Below are 11629 nucleotides of genomic sequence, written 5' to 3'. Positions count from 1 at the left end.
AATAAAACACAGTGAAGTCCAATTGTACAAAAAGCGAATAAATCAGTGGTCGGCGAACTGTGGGTCGCGGCCCAAATGTGGGCCGTAGAGCCATTTTTAGTGGGCCGCGAGTTACCTTCGAATAGCTTGGTGTTATAATGTAGTTGTGGGCCGCGTGATAGTCGCACATTCATTGCACTTTATTTCAAAACTTGGTGTGGCATAGATGTGCCAAATGTGGTCCCGAGAGCCTGTCGAACTATATTTTTTGCCAGCTCAAACTGTATATGTAATTTGAATTTTTTTTTTTTGTATATTCCTCGTTTTATACTATGTTTTACATTAGTGTTATATTTCACCCTAAAATCAAATATCCTGAATCGGCCACTTTTTCGTAGTTATTTTACGGAGTGAGCCTTCAATAACTCTGAAAAGACTTTAGACCTGGACAAAAAAAGTTTGCCGACCACTGGCATAAATAAAAGTACCATTGTGGATATTTTCTCGCGTTTACCAAATTAATAAATAAAATGTTTTTTTTAGTTTTAAAACAGTTAACTAATAGAAAGAAACAACATTACGTATGAACTTTAAGGCTGTTGACATAGAGTGTTTTTTTTAACATGTATTGAGCGACCTTTATACATTAAATTAATTTGTGGAACACCAAACAAAAGTTTTTAATTATGCTTTGAAACAAACAGCGAAGCAATCATTTTTTTTTCTTAACTGCGATATCTGGACTTTCTGATGAGCACAAAATCAATATTCGGCTGCATTGTACTTAAGCAGCAACATGCTCACGTAATTACAATCCTATAGTTACCTAACCAGTCTTATTATTACATACAAGAATTTAAGCAACTTACAATGAAAAAAACAAACAAATTGACATATTGGATAATACTTTTCCTAAATGGTGTTACCAGTGTTTCTCAACCGGTGTTCTATGGCCCGATTGAATTCCAGTACTTGCCAGAGATCATTGTTTGTCCAAAATCACACCAGTGACGTCATTTGGCGCGGAATATTGCCGTCCTAGTGAATTTACCAAACAGAATGATCGTTTTTACGAATATATCGTCCTATTCTGGCGTAGGATTTCGGCCCAAAAAAATTTGGCGTGAATCTTAGGCGCCCATAAATTATAGAATGCAGTTAGGTTTCATGGGACATTATTCAAAATATTAAATTTCTCGAAGAACACCTTGTAATCTTTCATGAAACGCTAGTGTTTCACAGAACACAGGTTGAAATTCACTGGGTTAAACAAAAAGTTAAATGCTCTTGGGCTTTTAAATCAAAACTAACATAAGAGTATATTAAACAAAAATGCACCGAACAAGTTATTTAAACGAAAAAACGCCTTAATGCCTGCATAAAAGCATAGGTTACAATTTCAAACCATTCCGCAAAACACAACAAACATCTACGACTGAGCAACAAAGTAGAATTTTTGCGCAAAGCAAATAAATAAATATTTCCGAAATTCTACCTGACTTATTTGAATGTATTTGAACCCACAGCAACATTTGAAACGCATTTTTTAGGCTAATAACATAGAAAACAATGCCTTTTCACATGGTAATGTAAACAATTTTACTGATAAGATTATCCTAATTACGCCATAGTTTATCAGGTCGAATCGCTGTTTTTATTTGCTAAAACAAAGGGTATCAAAGCAATAAACGAAGAATGGGACATTCCCAGTACGTAACAATTAAGTTCTGACTGTTTCTGCGACTTTAAAGTCAGTTAACCCACAAAATATGCTAGAAAAAAAACTTCGCTAATAAAAATGATGCTGTTATATTATTCTCAAGAAAAACAGCGTTAGTTAGTGTTTACTTTTCGAAGTAGACTTCGTGCTACTCAAGGCTTTTTATCCGGTCAACTGGAAAGTAAGTTGATTTAGGCCTATTAAATGCTTTGAGTTGTGGTTATAAGACCTAGGAATTGTGGGGCAAGTTCATGTTTACTTTGGAGACCATAGTTTATCCATTAGCAAACGATGCTGTTACGTACACTCAACGCATTCATAGAAATTGAATTAAATCGACTAAAAATAGCGTATAATTGAGTCGAAATATAAACAAATATATTCAAAAAAGTAGATATTAAGGCATAGCTGTGGAAACTTATATAAAGCTCTCAAAATGTAAGTTTTTAAAAGGTTGTGTGACGATGTGCGTTTCTAGCAAAATGTATTTTCCTTGGTTCTAAAGATCTTTCACTATTATTGCCCAATCAACATGGCTTCAGCTAATAAGTCTTTGAAAAAGTATTTCATCGTAGATGCTCGCGATTTTGCTATTTGTATTTCAAAATACATGTTTTGGTTTAGGGTGTACCAGTAATTTCCTTGAATTGCTTGTTTGCATCGAATAGGCCTGATCACTGCGTTTTCTTTAAAGAACTGTATGTTCAAACTAATAAGGCAAAAGAGAAATAAAATAAAACAATGTAGCCTTCGATATTACAGTAAATTTTAAATTATCAAAACACACAGCAAGCATCTTTCGTAATAAATAAAACTGCTCTAGAGGTACAAGTCTTGGAACAATGTTTGCTAAGGCCAAACGACAAACATCCCAAAAGGTAGACAATAGTAGACAAACAATATACGTAGGAATGCCGCTGTAACAAGATACTACTCGGGGAAGGAGACGGACTCAAAACCAAAATGTGCACATTGTGCGCCACTTATCATACGTGCGCGAAACAAAACGTGCACATTGTGCGCACAATCTGCACTTGTCATACGTGCGCGAAACAAAACGTGCACATTATGCGCACAATCTGCACTTGTCATACGTGCGCGAAACAAAACGTGCACATTGTGCGCACAATCTGCACTTGTCATACGTGCACGAATGTTGCATTACCTATCTATCGATAGTATTTCGCAAATATTGCTGCTGCAGTTTAGGTTGCGTTTTCCGTTTAAAATATTTCTATTCGACCATTTCCAACTTTTTATCTTACGATTGGTTTTCGCCCTGTAGTGAGTATTTTTTGTTCCCTTAATTGTTTTTGTGCCATATGCGTGCCGTGGCGCCTTCAATTTTCTGGTTTTGTAAAATAAACTTTTGTATTGAAGTTTTTTTAAATTTACGGAATTACGGCCTAACTTAAAGTTGTACAATCACTCATTTTAAATGTATTTCATAATAAAGAAAAATGCTTGTATATTTCTAAACGCAGTGAATCAGAGAGGTCGATCGAGCCACTAATTACGAAAGTTGTTTTTAGGAGCCATTGGTCATTTAAAAAACAAACAATCTAGGCTGACGTATCGCTATTCAATGTTCTAATTCCAATAAAAAAATTTTCTTAGTCAACAAAATTAAAATGCAATATTGCACATGAATGAGATTAAAAATGGTCAAACATAGATCTTTAAATACAAGAAGTGTTGCCTTACGTTTAAAATGTCCTATTAACATGCAATTGGTTAGGGGTGCACAAAACGTGACATTTTTTCCGATAACCAATATCGCGAACAAAAAGTATCACAATCCAATACCCAATGACGTCATAACCATTCCCACATAAGTAGAGTAGATAAAAACTATGAAAGTTTAAAAATACTTTTACAGGTTTAAAAGCTAAATTTGCAGGTTTAGTTACCTCAAGTTGTTAAGTTATCTTTTTAGTAAATTTATCCCATATAAATTTATCCCATATATAGACTCAATTAAAAAATATATAATAATAAAAAATTTGCACGAAAGATAACATGCATTACTTAATCTTCTCAATACAATAAATATCATATGAAAAATCGTTTAATATGAAGTTATTTCTTTTACTGTGTAACGTGCACTGATACATTGTAAGTTGCACATTGAGCGATAGTGCACAATGTGCACTTAATCGTCACATATCACAAGTGCACATGTCGCAAGCGCACAATGTGCACGTTTAGGTTTTGAGTCCTGTTGCGGGGAAGGGATTTAAAGCGTAAACAAACCACCTTGTGACTCTAACTTCGCTCTCACACGAAGATGCAACAACATCATAACACTATAGTCAAGAGATAACACTACAATAGTCAACATGAGCTTTGTAATTAACCAACGTTTCGACAACCTATTCAAGTGGCTTTCTTGGGTAGATGACACCAAACGTTCGTAGAACAACATTTGGAAAAATGCTACGAAAAAATGCACTAAAAACGCAAGTAACAACCCGATGCGAAAGTTACAAAGTAGCGACTGTTTATATCATTACACTATATACAAGAGATTACCTGGTATTTGTGCTCGTAATGTTCACAGAACGGTAACTGTAGAAACGTTTAGTTTATTTAGCTTGATCGTTGCTTTTTTATTAGTGTAAATAGTAGCACAAGCAACGTTTTATATTCACTAGGTTATTACGTCTGCGTTAAATTACAAATGCAGCATATTTTTGGAATATATTTACCACAAAACCGTCACAAATTATTTGCGACTCTTGCGAACGTTTAAAATTTTAGAAATCTCAATCAAACTTATGTTGACAACTAGCAAACTTACAAACATTGTCCGAGTGGCGATTACCGATTACAAAACTGTTAAAAATAACGTTACAGGAGAAACGTTAAAGTTATCAGCAAAACAAAGTAAGGTAACCAATATGAATTCGATGATATTTACAATTTTATTCCAAAACTTATATTACATGGAGCATTGTTAGAATCTTAAAACAGTGAAACAAGTTTTCCATGGAATTGATATATTTTCTATTCTATTGTCTTTCTACAATCGTAATACATTATTACGTAAACAATGCATACTGTTCTGTTGGAACGTTAGAACAACTTTAATAATCTGCTGTTTCGGTCCAACGAATATAAAACTGAAACGAAGTGAAAACACATTTAAGAATAAGGCGCGTTTTTTGCTGTTAAACTCCGTTCATTTATAAGTAATCCAATTTTTAAATTATAAACTAAGATTTCAATTAGGCCGTTTGGATCCCTGAAACTAGTCCACGTGTCCCCAAGGGGCACACAGACCCCAGTTTAATGACCCCTGGTTTAAAGCCTATGAAAAAATTCATTATGAAAATTATATTAATTGGTTGAAATTTAAACAATAGTTTATAATTTAGGGAACTGGAAGTGCAAAATAAGAAGATATCTCCTCGCCCTTACACGCAAATGTCGACAATGACTTCAAATTGGAGCAAATATTATATAAATTTTGTTGCGAAATTTAGTTCTCTTTTAAATGATTAGAACTTATATAAACTGACTTCGATCAAGACAGGAAAGTCTAAAGAACATTTAATTTATAATTTCTGATACATTTCCACATTTAGGGGGGGGGGGGGGTTAAGTCGTCCCTAAAGCACACATACACTTACACGATTACAAAGGGACAGACACACTCACTTTTTGCACCCCACAACCCACAACCCATCTCGCACATGCGATAAGCATCGCTCCAACAATCCATTTAAACGACAATTACAATAAGGTAGACGTAATAGGAAATTGGCACTCGGCAAAATTGGTCTGGGAATATTCAGCTGAAGAGATAAGATCAATGCTAGATCGTAGTAAACCACCTTATAAGCTAAGGAGGAAAAATGTGTGAAAATACTGACGGTAAGCTTTCGTCACTTAACCTGACCGAAATTCCCACAATATTTGGGTCGTTTTTAAATGATTGGCCTCATTTTATATCTTCCTTAGAGCAAAAATCGTTTAAATTGCATATTGTTACAAAAAACACAGAAAATTTAAAGGCCCTGCATATGGTGAAATCTGGACAAAAAGCGAAAACGTTTAAACGAAAAAAACCTACTTTTGTGTGACCGTTAAAATAAAGGTGTCTTTAAAAAGTTAATTTTATTTTGTCGGTTCAATGGCGAATAACCAGAATCTTATTTGAATAAATTAAATATTTCAGGACAAAAAAACGCGGTCGTTAAACAGCACGAACTAGTAAATACCAAGAAACCGGCGAAGCTATGGAATTCAGTTCCATGTTTTACGACGAATCGATATAATTGCCGACATTGGAAAGGTCGGACACCTCTTGAAAACCTCCAATCGATAACCACATCGCGCTCAATTTAAACCTAAACGCTTCTTTTCCAATAATGCTTTGATAAATCACCGCTAAAATGCCGGGATGTGGATTTTTAACTACACCCGGGATAAGCTAAAGACTAAAGACTTGAGTTTAAAAGAGGTTTCAATGAAGTGTTTTTTAACATTTTTTCGAGCCGACCAAATACTGAGCGTAAATTTAACAGCAATGCTAACAAGTAAAACTCATAGTTAAAAACATGAGTATAAACAGGATCAGACGTTTTGCTTAGAAGGAAAATATATTTCGCCAAGTGGCATCGTCAGTTTGGTTTTGGATTCTATAAAGATAAACCCTAATGTTTAACAGCAAAATACTCTAGCAAAGCTAGCAATTCAGGCCAGGCACAATAAACAGATCTTTAACCTGAATTGCTAGCTTTGCTAGAGTATTTTGCTGTTACTGATCAGGAATTAAGGTCAACATTTATCTTGCAAGGGTCAAGGTGATTTCCATTATTCACATATTCAGTGCAACACTAATGTTTAACAGCAATGATTTTGTTATATATTATATATTTTTTGTCCCAATTCTGTTCACTGAAATGTTCATAAGCGAACAAAACATAAATACACATAAATGAGTCTAAATTTATTTCAACATACATTAAGGAGGTTGTTCACTTGTTGGACATTTTCCGTTTAAAAAAGTGTGCCGCCGTAAGTAGGATGATTTCTATCTGTTAAGGTTGTATACTTGTTGAAAATTTCTAAAAAAAAACTTTAAAAACAAAAAATACTTGAAACATGTGCCGCTTAAATTAGGATTTCATTTGACTGTTGGTTTAACTAGGGCTGCAAAGGCTTTGCTTTTGTGATTAACAGAACCTGATAGCATAGGAAGGTGTCTGATTTCACGTATAACTCAATAAGCTGTCAAAGCGGCGACATATTGGTCGTGCTGTTATTGTAGCTGGTTGATGCTACAAGCAAAGTCCCAGCAGAGTTGGAGCCTTTGAAGTACAAATAAAAATAAGCGACATTTCAGTTGAAACTAAAAATACTTTTCTATCCGACAAACAACGTTTACTCGAGAAACAACGTTTTTTATGTTGTGACAAAAATAAAATATAATCTGTGCAAAAATTGCCTTACTCGCTACGTGTTAAGTATTGAATTATCTTCTTTTAACAGAGAACGTTTTAATTCCACACACAAAAAGTCCCAGCAGAGTTGGGCCATTGAAGTACAAATAAGCGATATTTCAGTTGAAACTAAAAATACTTTTCTCCGATCTGACACCAAATAACGTTATTACTACGGTTATATAAAATTGAACACAAGTAAAACCAATAAGTTTCTAGTTATTAAACCATCATTTAGCACTTAGTAGTAGTGGAGCCTTCTAAGTACAAATAAGAATAAGCTGAAACACTTTCGAATGTAAGGAATCTCCAGCGGACAATAAAATGTATGAGAAAGATTCTTCATTTTTGAACCAGATAATAATTTTAAGAAAATGATTTCGATAACTTTTTATACATGTTTTTATAAACAGCCTAATTATACGAATAGGAATTACCAAACATTTTTAGGATCAAACCAAATTTTTTTAATACACAAGAATCAAGGTAAACTCAAAATGCAATTAAATTTACAAATTTTGACAAGGTTTTCAATTCTACACTTTTCATATCGCGCACACAACAGATAAACCTGACATTAAAAAAGCCTCAACTTTTACAAACATCTCTCAGCAGCGACCAAACGAACTGACAACTTTCTTCGCACCGCTTACCGCTTATAAGGGAAACCACAACCACTAGCGGCGCAAGAGGACTGGGGTCAACCTGGGGTCATCCTAGGAACTCCGGTGATGTTTGTTGAGGTAATCAACAGAAGCAGAACAACATGTCTAGGCAACTGCAGGGCTTTGGATCGAAATGCTGTTGAGGTTGGCGGATGATGGAAAGGTGTTTGCTCATCCTATACTAGCGTAATCGGTACCAATCAGAAACTAGATTTTGAAAATGAATAAGAGATATTCGAAACAAAATGATACATACTTCTGTATGGGCTTTGATATTCTTACTACGTCCGAAAAATACGTTTTCTGGCGATCTCATTGGGTTTAAAAGCATGAATTAAAACAAGGCAAAGAGCTGTTTAACGTGTAACGCGAATATAAGAGGTCGTTAAATAATTTTCTATCGATCTATTGCATTGACGGGTGGTGGCACGCAATCAAAGTTAATCCAGTCACGCAATGAAAGGTGATAGATTTTGGGAAATGATATGGGAGGTTAAAACGGAGAGACCGATTGCAAATTTAAAACGCCGAATTACAAAATAAAATTAATGAAATACGGAAAAGTACGTGATTCAAACTAACAATTTCCAAAATAACTAACCTACATAGAATTAAATCATTGGTGAAAGTAAAATAATTTCTTATCAGGAGCGTGAAAATTTTTAGAGATGACGTCACAAAGTTACGTCATAAAACAAGTAATTTAAAAACCTGACCCAAACGTAAAAAGATGCAACAGCTAATTTGCCTGAACGAAAACCCCATATTCGGATTAATTTAGAACGTATTCCGGCAGATTTAGTTCCAATTCAGACGATTTCGATCTTTTTCTATCTAGCATATTACTGCGAATTTGGCTGTTCTATGTCCTTGGTCTTAATGCTATGGTTTTATAGATTTTTCTGCTTTAGGTATTGTTGCCTTTTAGGTCTTATTGTTTGTTCCTTATAGAACTTTCATCAGTCGTACTTGGTATCTACAAGCTTACATTCGCATTGAAAAAAGTTGTAATGAATTTCCTTTACTGAAACCATTTGTTATTTTTTAAGGCCGGTCCGCGACAAAACTTCAGTTTTAAACCGGTCCGCAGTGCTAAAAAGGTTGCCCACTCCTGCTTTAAACTATGGCTGCTCATGATTTTTAAAACATGGAAAAAATACTTCAACTACATAATAAAAGAGAAGATTTGTGAGATGTGTGTGTGTGTGTGTGTGTGTGGCAACATGTTCGCCTAGTCATTTTACAATATATTTGTGTTACATCACAATGGAAATGTTACGTCACACTCAATGCGATTTACAACATGGTACAATGTTACCAAGATTGTGTTTAAGCATGTATCCCAAGCCCCAGCGTTAGTTAATTTAATATAGGTATATTTAGAAATTTTTGTGGACCCCCGGTTGAGAACCACTGTTATAAACTATGCTAAAAAACGTGTGCAACGTTCCAAGTAAAGACTTCAGTTTAACAATCCCAAATTTAGGGAGAGTTCGCAAAATATCGCGTTTGTTGTCGCAGTAAAAGATAGTCCAAGTTTAATTTACCTCCCGGGAAATAAAAAAATAAAACTAAGTACATTTCCTTCATCAAGTAAAATTTTAATGTTTCTAACTAAGACTATGTTTAGGAACTTATTGATGACTGTTTACGCGCAAAATTTAGGTAGAGTTCGCAAATTTACGAAGAATTGAATTTTTATTTTTAAGCCGTTTGTTAGCGATAGTGATTGAGGCCAAAGCCTAATGACTTCTTACAATGTGTTGACCCACGCAATACTTAGCAGAGTTCGCGAAATATTGCGTTTATTGCAGGAGTTAAGTAAGTAAGTAAGTAAGTAATAAGTAATGTTTATTTTTCCGTTAGCGCTTAAATTAAAATACACAAGTAAGCTATGACAAAAAAACAAATTCACGCGCGATACGGCCGGAGCAGCGAAGGGTCCAATGGACCTTCCAGTCAGCTGCACGGTAAAGTTAACAGTAAGCATTTTTTTTTTCAATGAGGATTTTTTTCACGTTTGACGCAGTTTAGCCCCGTGATTACGTATTGGCTTAAGCATGACGCTATCAAGCAAGTCTAAGCAATTGCTGCTGCAACCTAAAGTTTTACGTTTGGGAGTTATTCTCAATTGACAAACGTCACGGGTTTCGTTACTTAAAAGATGTATTGCACGCTTAGCCAAGTGTTGTGCGCTATAGTTAACCGACATCACATCACATCATTTGAAATTTCTATTTAGTGACACTTAGTTCAAACGTTTAGGCATAAGCAAATTTGTTATGACATTTAAAAAAATATGTTTGCATTATTTATGTCATTTACGAAGATCTCATGAATAATCGGTAAATATTCTATTTAACCTGGGCAGCGCCGGGTAATTCGTCTATTTTTTTGATAAACCAACAACAAATCCAAAAAGGTCGAGTAAATTGACATCATGTTAATTAAGCAGCTCAAATGATAAGCCATTGCTTGTCAAACTGATGATGTTAATCAAGACGTTTCGATCGATATGCACTTGTGTGCTCAAGTCGCATTAACTGATAATAGAAGTGCGTATCGAATCGTCTTGATTAAGATCACTATTTTGACGCGAGGTTGACAAGCAATGTCTTTATCATTTAAGCTCCTGAATTAAGATAATGTCAATTTACTACTCGATCTTTTTGCGGTATTCATTATTAACCAACTTTACAGACCCGTGCATAGTGTACCTAAACCAACTAGAGTATAAAAGTTATCAACTGTTATGTTTAAAAGAGACCACGGACCACTGAAAACTTTTTCATGGACCAGTTTGACAACCACTGGCTTTTTAGCTGCTGAACACCTTATTATAAACACAGATATTTTTGTAATCTAACCCTTCTAAATTTATACCTAATAACAGTAATAACTAAACGGCACAAATATTAATAGATGGAACATGTCAAAAAACGACTTATGAAGGGCTAGATAAGCTGTTGCACACGCATATGTAATTGTGTATGCATCTTTTATAGATAAACATGGATGGATATTTTTGGAACGGTTACAAATGTTTCTAGGGTTAGTTATATTTGCCTACCTATGATTATATCCTTTCTCTATTTCGACGTCGATAATAACGTATTGATTTTTCAGAAGGCCAACACAATACTATCTGGTTTGTGTACATTTGTTCTCATCCAAAACTACAGCCTCAAACCAGTTGTTAATCCGTGACACAATAGTATTGGGTGAAGTATTTTCAGGTACATAGCGGATTTATAAAATATGAACACAATTTAATATTATTGCGGTTGCCGTGGTTATATTCCCTCTTTCTAATTATTTTTTTCCCCTTTTTCTAATTTTATTTTTCCAAATATAAATTATTATTATACATATATAGGAGGTCTAATATAAAACATGCGACTATCTCCAAAAGAAATTTTTTCGACTATTTTTTAGGTTTAATTAATCACTATGCCAGTGGTAGGCTGCGAAAGTAAGAAGCCAATACATAAAACGAGGCCGGAATAAGTTGAGGTTGAGAACCACTGCTCTAAACACTGCTGCATTATTTCGGTTTTTCTTTGCTACGGCCCATACTCCTGTAGTCTGTCAATGCGTAGCTAACAACGCAGAACACTGTTTAGCTCAGGGGTGGGAAACCTACTGACTGTGGGATAAATCAGGTCCGCTAATCATTAGCGGCTAATGAATATCATCCGGCCCATCATCTCCTTTACCAAAAGAGTAAGAGGCTATTTCTCATACTTTTTGGCTATTTCAACTAGATAAACGTAACAATATTTCAGCTTAAGGGAGTAATGTACACCCTAGAGCAGTGC

This window comes from Ascidiella aspersa, chromosome 3, assembly GCF_963924565.1.
Source record: "Ascidiella aspersa chromosome 3, kaAscAspe10.2, whole genome shotgun sequence".
NCBI classification, from domain to species: domain Eukaryota; kingdom Metazoa; phylum Chordata; class Ascidiacea; order Phlebobranchia; family Ascidiidae; genus Ascidiella; species Ascidiella aspersa.
The sequence above is the reverse complement of the archived record's forward strand: the minus strand, read 5'-3'. Positions refer to the sequence as shown.